Below are 13353 nucleotides of genomic sequence, written 5' to 3' on the forward strand. Positions count from 1 at the left end.
AGCAGGTTCTATCTTCCTGGTCATCAACTGATGGCACTCAGGTATGACTGTCACCTGCCGGGAGCTTTGCTCGGAGAGGCAGTACTAACTTGCTGCTGGAGGCGCAGCTATTTGGATGAGACCCCAGCAGTAACTAGCTCAGCAGCCTTTTGTAATAAACCCCTGGCCAACCGGGCTGTGGTGGCTTATGCCTTTAATCTCAGCGCTCCGGAGGAAGAGGCAGACAGAGGCAGATCTCTGTGAGTTCTAGGCCAGCCTTGTGTTCAAAGCAGGTCCAGGACAGCCAGGGCTGCTTACATTGAGAAACTCTATCTCAAAAAACCTAAATAAATAAACAAGCAAGGAAGCAAAAACAAAGCAAAACAAAACAACAAAAACCTGGCCAAGCTCCTTTGATGTGGCTCACTAAAGTTCCTACAGGCCCTGAAGAGCAGAGAACAGCCTTCTGACGGAAAAAGGGCCTTTGTCGGGTGGAGTGGGGTGGAGTGGGGTGGAGTGGGGTGGAGTGGGGTGGAGTGGGGTGGAGTGGGGTGCAGTGGAGTGGGGTGGAGTGGGGGGGTGGAGGGGGGTGGAGGGGGGTGGAGGGGGGACACTGTGCCTGCTGTAGAGCAGCCCAGACCAAGCTTCCTCCCAGGAACATCCCTCCAATAGAATCATTGACATTTAAATATGTCATCCCAATTTTCTGTTTGCAAAAAGATCCAACTTCTCAGTTATTTGGAAGGGAGGTGGGAATGAAGGAAATTTGATCGTTCTCTTTTAAATGCCTTCTGTAAAAGCATTTTCCAAAAGCCATGGGTTTGCTAACGATACAGCATTTGACCCCAAAGAGAAAATTGCATCCTGATGGAAAACCAGAAATTCATTCCAAAACACTAAATTGTAGACATTTATCCAGAAAGATATTCAAAATATATTTGTAAATGAAAAAAGTATGGGTTGCCAAACTATGCATGGCATGATCTTAATTTTGCCTAAATAAAGATAGAGGAAGGAAAAATGTAAAATAGGAGAAGGAGGAGGTGGTGGGGGATAAGGAAGGAGAGAGAAGGAAGGGGGCAGGGAGACAAGTGTATGTTTTCATTTCAATATTTATTTTTTTATTTGTGTGTATTGTATATGTGCATGTGAGTGTGCACACGTGTGTGGGGATCCATGGGACAGAGTGTTAGAGTCCTCAGAGCTGGAGTTACAGGTGGCAAGTCACCTGCTGTGGGTTCTGGGAACCAGACTCAGATCTCTGCAAGAACAGCAAGCACAGCAAGTGGTTCAGCCATTCCCCACCCCCACCCCCAAAACAATTTTAAATACATATTTATGTATTTACAGAAAGAATGAAAGTTTTAGATATCAAAGACCATGAACATGTTTGTCTGGAGAAGAAGCCCTTGTTGTTTTCAACTCCTTCACTTTTTTCTACTTTTGGACAGTGAACAGATATCAATTTTGTTAGACGTATTAGGTTAGCTGTCATTGCTGAAGACCTCGTAGTGTTGGTTTCTTAGAACATCAGCATCTATGTGGGTTAGGGGCCTATTTTCCAGCAACTATAATTACTGTGCTGATGGGTTTTTGTTAACTTGGCGCAAACCCAGACAAATCTGAGAAGAGAGAATCTCAACTGAGAAAATGCCTTCCTGAGATTGGCCTGCAGGAAAGTCAGTAGGGCATCTTCTTCATCAGTGACTGATGTGAGAGGGCTCAGCTCAGAACCACCCCTAGCCGGGCAGTCAAGGGTGGCACAAGAATGCAGGCTGAGCAAGCCATAAGGGCAAACTGGTGAGCAGCAGTCTTCCTGCTTCAGTTCCTGCCTCCTTCAGGTTCCTGCCTTGAGTTCCTGCCCTGGCTTCCTTTGTGTTGGGCTGTAATTGTAAGTTAACCTGTTGTCAGTCATGGTATTTATCTCAGCAATGGAATCCCTACCTAAGACAGACATTGGTGCCAGGTCATGGGGCATCGCTGGGACAGACCTGACCTGGGTTTCTAGGAGGATTGTTGTGACATTTGTACTTTGGGAAAAACCATTGAGTTCTCAGAGCTCAGTGGGCTGCTCTGGGAGCTTGGAAGCTGAGAGTAGTGAGACCAGCATAGACAATAGAGGCCTGACTCAAGCACTTTCACACAGGAGTAGAGATTCCACCAGCTGTCCAATATTACATTATGATTCTTGTTCTCATCAGTTGGGGCTGATTCTTAATCACAGAATTGGCTGTGAATAAGAAAAGACCAAAAACCATTAGATAGAGAAGAACTTTTGCTCTCCTGGGACAACAGGTGCTGGCTAGCTGGAGCTGGGAAACCTGTGGTAATTAAGAAGACAATGACATCATAGAGGCAACATCTTTTAGGAAGTGTTTCCTCAGGGTCAGCACACGTAAGTCGTGGTCTAGAGGGGGCCAAGGTTTTACTTTGTGCTGGTCACTAAACAGAGTAAAGTACACGAGCTTCTTGGGTGATACTGCTTTTGAAGGTATGAAGGAATCATGGGTAGCACCTGAGGCTTGGCACCATAAGAGCCTAAGGGAGGCCATTGGTGAAGGTGCAGCCTGGTTGCAGTGGAAATGCCAACATGTTTGGAGATCCCAGTGCCATGGGATATCTATTAAGAAGTGCAGTGGGTGTATAATGAGGCTGACCTGAGCTTACAAGATGAGCTTTGTGTGGTATGAAAAAAAGATGAGCTTTGTGTGCTGTGAATGACCAAGGCTGAGACGTATATCTGCCCAACCCTTTGTCACGAGTGGATCCTAGATGTCTAACATGGAGCTTTTTTATACCGTTAGACTTTGGGTTTGCTTTTATCTGATTGTAACTGCGCCCTGGCTCTTCTTTTTTGAAATAAGAAACATATAACTTATTTTTGGTCTTATAGGCACCCACAGTTAAGAGACTTGAGGATTTTAAAAAGATTTTGGATGGTCTAGAAAAGGCTTTGCTTTGAAAGAATCTTTGGACATTTTTAAGAGACCAAAAATTTTAAAGTCTTTGACTTTTTAAAGACCGTGAGGCTTTTTAAAGTTGAACTATTTTATATTGTGATATTGATATTAACATGTCATATTGGGGATAAATAAGAAAGAAAGGGTTATGGTTTAATCATAATGTGTTGGTATGACAAATTGACAAGGAGGCAATTGTCCTGATGGTTGTTATTGCTGTTTGTCGATTTGACACAAGCTAAAGTTATCTGGGAAAGGAACCTCAATTGAGAAATTGGGAAAGCCTGTAGGCAAGACAGTAGGACATTTCCTCTATTAATGATTGACTTAAGAAAGCCCAACCCACTGGAGATGGTGCCTTCCCTGGCAGGTGATCCTCAGTTGCATAAGAAAGCAAGGTGAGCAAGCCATGAAAATCAAGACTGTACGAGGTTTGCTGTGGTCTCTGCTTCAGCTCCTGCCTCCAGGTTCCTGCCCTGCTTGAGTTCTTGCCCAGACTCCCTTCAGTGATGGACTGTTACCTAGAGGTGGAAGAGGAAATAAACCCTTTCCTCCCTAAGTTACTGCTGGTGCTTTATCATAGCAATAGAAACTCTAATTAATGCACTTGGTCACTTGGTGCTCTTTTTTGAGTTAATGGGGACGAGGGTTGACCAGATCAAAGTATACATAAAGTTTTAAAATGTTTTAGAGCCACATCTCCCCTACTCTGTTGTTCCTGCATTTCCATCTGGGTGAACTGTGTTTCTGCTTCTCACCACTACCCTTCATTTACTCAATAAATATTTTGGGGGACATTGTCATGCTTTAGACCTGAAATGCTTCCCAAATGCCCATGGTTCAAAGATGTGGCCCCAGACTTTGGTGCTTCTGGGAGGTGGTGGAGCCTTTAGGACATAGGACTTCATGGGAAGAAGTTAGGTGACCAAAGGCATGGCCTTCAAGGTAATGTTGGGACCTGGCCACTTCTTTTTAATTGTTTTTGATAACTGCTGCTTGGTGAGCAGTCTTGTATACATTGTGTGTCTCCATAGGCCCAAAAGCAGTAGAGCAACTGACTGCACTGGAATCTCCTAAACCACACACATCTGCATCTTCCCTCCTTGAAGCTGATTTTCTCGGGTGTTTTTTCACTGCAGTAGTAACCAGCATGCTAGTCACTAACACTGTTGTGGCTAACACAAGCACCAGTCTGTGTGAGAGCCTAAGAGAAACTGTGGTTAACAAACCAGTTTTTCTGGTGTTTCTCTGAGGGGTAAATGAGTTCCATTCTGAAGGTCAGCTCCCACTGACCACATGGGCTGCTGGAGTACATAGACAGCTCAAGCTTGTTCCTGGGCCAGGTGTGTTAAGGAAAAGTGGCAGTAGGCACACTGGAGGTTGGTCAACCCTGATGGATGTTTCCTTTCCAATCAAGGAAAGGAAGAAAGGCAGGAAAGAAGCTAAAGACTAGGCCAGAGCCCCAACTGAGTCATCTGAGAGACACTTGAGTTTGTCTAAGAGACACTCAAGTTCATCTAACTGCCCCGGGGCTTTTCCATTTCCCCTTTTCAGACTCTGAAGTTCTCCAGGGAGGCTAGAGCTAGGCCTGGCTAAATCATTTGTTTCTCCAATCCCTTTTCTTCCATCAGGAGAGCGTACCTTTGAAAGCAATGATCCTAGCAGGACCCAGGCACTGCTGCCCCACTAACGTCCCACCTACAACCCAGAAAGCATGAGCACGCACTGGACTCTGAGCTTGTTCTTATTCCAGAAAGCAGAGATTAAAGGCTCCATTTTGACAAAGTAAAATAAATGTGAAAATGCCAAGATGTGTGGACTGCTGCTTCACCTCTCTGGCCTCACCATTTACAAATCTTTATAATGTTTGGTCAGCACCTGGATCCAGTGTCTGACTGTCATGCAGAGACACCTATAATGGCTACTTGTGCTCCTGGAGAGCTTGGTACCCCATTCTGCTGGGGTCATTTATTCCCATGGGAGGGTGATACACACAATATTGGTTTTCATGAGGTGCTATACACGGACATTTCTGTAGTGCAGATGTGCTAGGGCTTAGGGAGGCACAGGGAGTTCAGGAACAGCTTAGAGCCAGACAAGACCTGAGGGATAGGAAATTTTCATGCATTGCTGCTCCGTGAAGTCTCCATGGTTTACTTTGTGGTCATGGTCATCGTGTGGTAAACTCTAAGCACTGACTTCTTGATTTTCTTTTCGAGTTATTTAGGCACAAGAGTGGAGTCCCATAAGTACCTACCTCTGTGCTGGGCTCACCTCAGCCTCGAACCCTCTCCTGGACTTCAGAACAGCTCCGTCTCAGCAGCAAAGGGAAAGTCTGTGAGAAAATTAACTCCAGTGTCTTTAGAGAAAGCGAAAAGGCCACAAAGCTTGAAGGAATTGAGATCAGGAACACTACTCTGCAGTTCAAGACGTACCCAAAGGTTAAGTTCACCTTAGTCTGATTGTTTGAAAACCCGCTGCCTAAGGAGACAAAAACTCCTCCTGCCTCACACGTATCCAGTGTAGGTGGGTGTTCGATGGTTCATGTGACAGGCCCAGAAGTGCCAGGGCATTAAACAGTACAGTAAAGGTCTCCAGTCACCACTACCTTCCTGTGAGGAAGCAAAGTGTAAACTATTGTGAGGAATTTGAGAGATTTACTCTTCTCGGGCTAAGCGTCATTCACAGCAGAAACTTCGGAAGTAGATAGCGAAGCCCCTTTGAATACCAAGGGTTCATCCCCAATTTCAGAATCAACCTGCAGGCACTGAAGGCTTTGGGAACTCTACAGCCAACCGGCCTAAGTACAGGTCAACGTTGCCAATTCAGTGCTGGGGAACTAAGTTACCTCAGAGTAGCTCTTAGCAGGCGCCTCACGTGAGCCCTTTTAGTCAAAGTTGACACAGATCATTGTGGGACATTTTGCCTCCAATGACAGCCTAGTGCAAGCACAGAGAACTCATAAGAGAAAACCATGATTATTTTGTATAAGCCTCTATGATGTTCCCACAGCACTGGAGGATGAAGATGTGGATGAGTTCTCTACGTCCAGCAAAATTAAAATCTGAATAAAAACACGTTAAAAAGCATCCAGGAGGTAGTTGGGTATGTACAAGAAAGTAACACTTGACCCAGAAGTCTTGGAGCTGCTAGGGGTAAAGGGACAATGTCCTTGAATGTGCACCTTCTGTTGACATTATGTGAGAGCAGCAGCTGCCTCTTGGTAGACTTTCTTCCTTCTCCACTCCTGTAGGAGTCTGACTAGGAGGTGCTTCCCTGCAGATGCTCTCTGTCCACCAGCCTGCCGACAGCTCACAGAGCAGCAATGCTTCTCCCTGCCGTGATAGAGCCTTGATATTACCCCAGTGACAGAAACACGGCGGCTTTGTCGTGCTGTCCTCTCTCACTTTAATTTCCTCAAACAGAGGTTCAATAAAGGACCAACTATGATTCTGCCAGCTCCTCTGGCCTACTTCGGTAGAATGAAATCGAGTTTACATTGGAAGCTTTCCCCCCCACTAACCAGGCAAATCCTCTTCAGAGGAAATACTAGCCTGTAGTTTAAGCTTTTCATATTTTCCACGCTATAATTTATAGTCAGTCTTGTAAATTGAATACTATTTCATGTATGAGACGCATGCTTTTAGACATAGCTTCCACTCTACCTCAGTTTCCCCTCCATTTTTCTAGTGTGCTTTCTTGCCTGTCTCAGATAGTTGCCCAAAGGGCAAAACAGCTTGATTTGAGGCTTTGGGCTTTGAAACTCGGTCACTTTGTGATGTAGCACAGCTAAGTAGCTTTGAACAAGTCACTTGACCTGAAGGAGCCTAGCTCAACTCTATGTAAATTACCAGCTACTCCTCCCTCTGTGTGCAGTTGTCAGGAATATCTGAGATATGGTCATCAGTGTCCACTGCCACTGCCTTGTTTCTATAGCAACCCTGGGGCCCGGGACTTGGTTCATCTTCTTCACCTGATTTATCTCCATCAATCATTTCCTTTTACTTTCTCTTTAATGAAGAGACACTTTAAAGAATGTAAATAAGGGGGTCTGTCAGAGTGGTGCATGCCTTTAATCTAAGTACTTGGGAGACAGAATCAAGTGGATGTGAGTTTGAGGTCAGCCTGGTCTACAAAGTGAGTTCCAGGACAGCCAGGACTACACACAGGAACCTTGTCTCAAAAATAGATAAATAGAGAAAGAGATAGAGATAGGTAGGTAGGTAGATAGACAGACAGATAAATAGATAGATGATAGAAAAAGGATGTATATCAAAGCTGAGTTATCTTTTTTTCTATTTGAAATACTAATACACTCAGTCTTCATCTATGAAAAGGTGAGTTTAGAAGCTGGCTGAATGTTAAGTGACTTGCTTTTAACACAAAGTTTGGATACTGAGACAAAACTGAAATAAATGTTATTTCCTAATAGTACATACAGAGTGATTTTGATGCCGTATGATCAAAGAGGGAAGTTACAAACTAGTTTATGGCAGCTTGTCAACTTTAGCGTGCCTGGGAATCACATGATGTTCATAGCCAGCATGGTGCTTTAGCAAGGCTGCCCCAAGACTGATGATGACATGAGACATTGGAGCCCCCTTTGATAAGCACCCACTTAGAAGCCCGTGGTTACATAGCCTCCTGCCCCCTCTTGCCCTCCTCTTCCTCCTCTCCCTCCCAACCTCTCTCTCTGTCTCTTTCTCCTCAGTCTGGCTCAGCCAGGAAGCTGGTGAGGGAAAGGAGTGTAATTGTTTTCCTCATGTAAGCAGTCAAGGTGAAAGTCGCGGCAGAAGAAGAAGGATTGCAGAGCATTGCTAGCTCAAATGAGAAAACCTCTGACAATCACAGGGTTTCTTCCCTGGAACAGGTTCAATCTGCAGCAGCAGACCAGCTGGGGAAGCTCATTATTGAGATTCCCTGGGTCCCAGGCAAATCCAGAGAGGCTAAGCATAGAAGGGTGGGGGAGAGACACAAATCCCAGTCCAACAGGGGTCACAGAAAGCGGAACCCATTGAAGCAATGGTTCAGCAGAGTTAAGGGTTTGAAAGACTTGGTGGTGTCTCACTGACCTCCCAAGTCCACCCTTGACACCTCTGTGTATCAGTCAGGATAGGATGGGCCAGAATTCAGTGACAAATGGTCCCTAAAACTTGGTAGCTTCACAGTGGTAGAGCGCTTGCCTAGGAAGCCCAAGGCCCTGGGTTCGGCCCCCAACCCCAAAAAAAAAAACCAAAAAAAAAAAAAAAAAAAAAAAAAAAAAAAAGCCACCTTTAGGGGTTGGGGTTTTAGCTCGGGGGAAGAGAACTTGCCGAGGAAGCGAAAGGCCCGGGGTTTGGCCCCCAGCCCAAAAAAAAAAAAAAAAAAAAAAAAAAAAAAAAAAACTTGGTAGCTTCAGACAACAAAGGTAGATTCTCTCTACTTCATGCTGGTCTGAACACTCAGCTGGGTCATTTTATCCTGCCACCCTGGCAAGCAGGTTGATAGAGTGACCACCACAGAAACATTGCCAGTGACCTTAGGATGAGAAAATAGAGGACTCTGAATCAATGGTTGAATTGGTCAAATAGGCTTGTTATGCAAGCATGAGGGCTTGAGTCTGCATTCCTCAGCCCTCACATAAAAAGTCAGGTCTGGGCACACATGCCTGTAATTCTAATGCTATGGAGAGATAACTGGATCTCTGGATCTCATTGGCTGGCCAGTCTAATTGAACCAGTAAGCTCAGTAAGAAATCAGTCACCAAAAGAAAGCAGAGAGTGATAGAGGAAAACATTGATGATAAATCCTAGAACACACATGCATCTGTGTACACATCTGGACAAACGCACATACACATACACCACACATGCTACACACCCTACATAGAAGAAAGTGGGGGGGAGAAGGAGAGGGAGGAGGAGAGGAAGAGAGAGAGAGAGAGTTGAAAGTGCCCAGGAGGGTCTTACATTAGCAAATTAAATTTATCTCAGCAATAAGCTCATTGGCCAGAATAAGTCATATGATCGATGGAGTCAGAATGTACAGCACTACACTGTGTCTGTGAGAGGTGTAAAGCTGTATTTAATAGACAAACACTCCAACAATGGGTAGAACCCTGCGGAGCCTTTTCTAAATTGGAGTAAAATACCACGCAGCACTCACCCACGTGTCAGATGGTAACTGGAACTAGCCTGGTTAATGGCAGGGGACAGGGTGAGATCAGAATCTCCCGCCACCTCTCCTCAGTGGCCCCTGACACATTCCTGAGGAGCCTGGATTCCTGGAGACAGCTTGGCAACCATGTCCTCCACACTCACTAACCTGCCTCCTTCCTTAGCTACTGTTCTCCATTTATGGGTAATTAACTGTTTTAATAAATGATTTTATTCTAATGGAAAGGGTATAATTAAATAGAAGAGCGTCACTCTGTGGCAAGCCTCACCGAGCAGAGCGGCTGTGAACAAAGTGTTCCTTGAAATATCATAAACGCAGACAAACTGATTATGAGAAAATAAACATCTTTAAAAGCATCCCCCCACCCTGCTGCCACACCTCCAACACAGTCAAAGGAAGCACCAATGTTATGACTTGCGTGACACTCCAGGACACCATACTGAGTGGAACAGAGCAGTCACAAACAGCCGTATAGTGGCAGTGGCGTGTATGTGAGGCGGGAGCCGCGAGTCCTCAGACACAGAGAGACAGCCAGTAGAGCATCGGCTGTGTGTCCTTGGGGGGGAAATGGAGTGTTGGCGTGTAAAGGTACGGAGAGGCATTCTTGCCAAATGACAACTTCTGAGCATCAACTGCACAGCCAAGAGAAGATGCTTCATGCTTCTGCTCTGTTTACTTTAAAACGGTTGCCATGGCACTCCGAGGAGAGACAGTCTCACAGCAAACTCCCTGCCTTCCTGGCTTTTACAGTCTTCCCGCCCACTCTTCCACAATGACCCCTGAACTTTAGGTGCAGGAATTGTGCTGTGGGTGGATCACTTGGGACTGAGCTCTACAAATTTGGATTGGTTACGGTTCTCTGAACTGATTTCCGTGTGTCGCAAAGAGAAGTTTCTTGATGAGGAATGAAGACTACACTCACCTGTATAAAATACATATTTAGAATGTAGTTAGAGATTATCCCGGTAGGTCCGTAAAATCTCACGGGCCTAAGCATGGGCTGAAAAGGTAATGTAAAACAGGGGGAAGCCTAGAGGGTCTCAACTCTACCCACAACCGCAGCTAAGGGACACCAAGAGCAGGAGAAATCGTCTTCTCCAGAGAAGAGTGCACTAAATGGGCTTCCAAGACCAAATACTCAGCCCTGAAAATATACATACAAGTAACATTATACAGAATTAGTAGGTTGTATTTCTGCTTTGGAGAGTGTGTGTGTGTGTGTGTGTGTGTGTGTGTGTGTGTATTTATATATATATATATAATATATACACACATATATATATATTTAAGAAGAAGCAATGAATTTAAAAGAACAAGGAAGGATGTATGGATGGTTTGGAGGGAAAAAAGGGAAGAATGATGTAATTATAATCTCAAAAAATAAAACAAAATAATGTTTAAAACATGGGTAGATTCATTTAATAATTTAGTCCTAGTAGGACACACACGGTATAACTTATTATTGTTGGGAGACATCTATTACTATATACCGAAGAAGCATCAGTTGAAACATTTGATGTTTGCATGAATATTGTTCATCCTGAAAACATTAACACTTTAATATTAAAAAAAGATTGCAATGGTGTGGCTGGGAAGATGGCTCCGGGGTTAAAGTGTTTGTCCCACAAGTACAGGGAGCAGAGTTCAAATCTCCACCATGCACTTAAAATGTTGGCTAGATGCAACAGTCTGCCTGTAATCTCAGCACACAGGAAGATGTGATGGGATCTCCAGAGCAAGCCGGCTGGCCGAACTAGCTGAATCAGCAAGCTCTGGGTTCAACCAGCCATCCTGCTTCAATACAGAAGGAGGAGAGCAACAGAGGAAGACACCAAGGTCAGTGTCATATCTGCACACATGAGGACACAGCTGCGTTCTAATCATGATGTATGAACATATACCAGAAGCCAGTCTTTCTTTGTTAGCGTCTTCTCCTTTCTTCTAAGTCAAATCGAAAGGTACAATTGGTCATTCTCACTTCATTTAGCAGAGCAGTTTCTTAGCCCACGGATTGTTACTTTTGTCATGCTGTGACCAAAGTCCCTGACAGAAACCGTTTACAAGAGGACCGTTTTATTTTGGTTCTCAGGTTCCGGAGATTTCAGTCCGTGCTGGCAGGGAAGGCATAGCAGAGCAGTTTCTGTAGCTGCATGTGTTTGAGTTAGTGCTTGTTCACACCAGAAAACAGTGGGAGTCAGAAACAGGAAGTGCACGTGACCTTCAAAGACCTGCCTCTATTGGCCTGTTCCCAAGGAAGCTCCACCTCCTAAAGGTTCCACACTCTCCAGATGTGCGCGGTGAGCCCACACAACATTTCTGATTCATACTGTAGCGCCCAGCTACCTTCCCCACGTCTACAGTGGCTGCTTCTCGGGCGTCGGAGAATCTGTGTTTTCTGAGGTTTTATGGCTCATGTGGGAAAGACACTCTGTTCCTTCTAGAAACGTTGGAGGTAGCCAGAAACCTTGGGAACCGACTGAATGTGCTTTGCTGGTGGCTGGCATGCTCAGAAGCCTTGCACCTGAAGACAGCAGTAGTCTGCGGGATGTGTGACGGATGATGGGTTTGGGAGACCTGCAGAGGATGCTAAGTTGAATGATGGCTACTGCTGTGGATGGGAGTGTGTATTGGGTGACATACAGGAGATCAGAGGGAACAGCTGTGTGCTCTCAGGCAATGGTGCTTAGCCTTAAACCTCATTTTCCCACCTATAGAGCAGGCAGTGCCTATGATCTAAGGATCTGTTAGAATTATTAGCTTGTGTCCCTTTCTCCCCCCAAAATGTGGATTGAGCTAGACATTGTGCTCGGTGCTCAAAGTTTACAGCAAATCAAACAGACAAAAGCCCCTGTCCTTGGAGAGCCGGAAGTTTTATTTAGGGCAGAATGTTGATTAATAAATAAGATCTGGAGAGCTGGTTCAGGGGTTAAGAGCATTTGTTGCTCTTGCAGAGGCCCTGAGGTGGAGTCCCAGCATCGACATGGCAGATTACAACCGTCTGTAACTCCAGTTCCAGAGGATCTGAATTCTCTTCTGGCCTCCGAGGACACTAGGCACATATGTGGGGCACAGACATACATGCAGGCAAAAACACTCATTAAAAAAATCATCTAAAATGAATAAAGAAGTGAAGTAAGTAGCATGTAGACACACTGTGTGTGGTGCTCTTGTAGACACACTGTGTGTGCGCTCATTGGTATATTTTAAAATGAGACAACTAAAGAAATCTCTGAAGAAACGACTTTTAACACAAACAGACTTGAAGGAGGCAGAGGCATGTGAAGAGGCAGAGAGAACGGGAACAGTGGCTCAGTGGATAAGGCGCTTGCTGTGTAAGCATCACGACCTGCATTCACTCCACTAACCACGGAAAGACCAGGCCGGTGTGGCAACAGTGCTGGCCTAGAATTCTAGAGCTGGAGGTGGGAATAGGTGAGTCTTGCGGCTCATTGGCTGCCAAGCCTAGCTGAAATGGAAAACTCCAAGTTCTGGAAGGGACCTATGTCAGAAAACTAAGAGTGATAGAAGAAGACACCCCATGTCTATCTCTAGCCACCACACACACAGCCACATGTGGTAGAGTCCTTGTGCACTCACATGTGTATACACCACACACACACACACACACACACACACACACACACACACACACACACACACACACACACACAGACACAAAGGCAAAGGCCCTGGCATCAGTGCGGCTGAATTGTAGTTCGAGAATGTAGGGGGTAAGTGTTGGTAAGAAATGGAGTTACCATGATGTCAGCAGGCAGAGCAGATTACATAGAGTATCAAAGACTTCTGTAAAAGCTTGGCTTCTTACGGAGTCAGAAGAGAGGACGCTGAGGCAGGGGGAAGAGCATGACCTACTTCCCGTTTTAATAGAATCTTTCTGGCCTCACTGTGGAAAATAGAAGACAGGAGACAGGAGGAGAAGAAAGACCTGTCAGGCAGCTTCTGGGATGGTCTAGGTATGAGACGACAGCAGTTGGGGGCAAGGTGGCGGTTGTGGAGTGGAGTAGGTTGGTTCTAGGCAACACCTGTAAAGTGCTCTGCAGTTTCTGGAGCTCGGTAAGAACTCAGTGGGTGGTGATTGTGACGGTATTATTAAAAATATATGTGAGGAAAAGTGTGAGGTTGGAGACAAAAGACAGATATAAACTTCTGTGTCCCAGGCTTCCTCCCGCCCTGAACCAGGGGAGGGGGCGAAACAGAGCCAGGAACCTAGGATAATAACAGCCTGGGGCATCGGGGT

Source organism: Rattus rattus, chromosome 3, assembly GCF_011064425.1.
Source record: "Rattus rattus isolate New Zealand chromosome 3, Rrattus_CSIRO_v1, whole genome shotgun sequence".
NCBI classification, from domain to species: domain Eukaryota; kingdom Metazoa; phylum Chordata; class Mammalia; order Rodentia; family Muridae; genus Rattus; species Rattus rattus.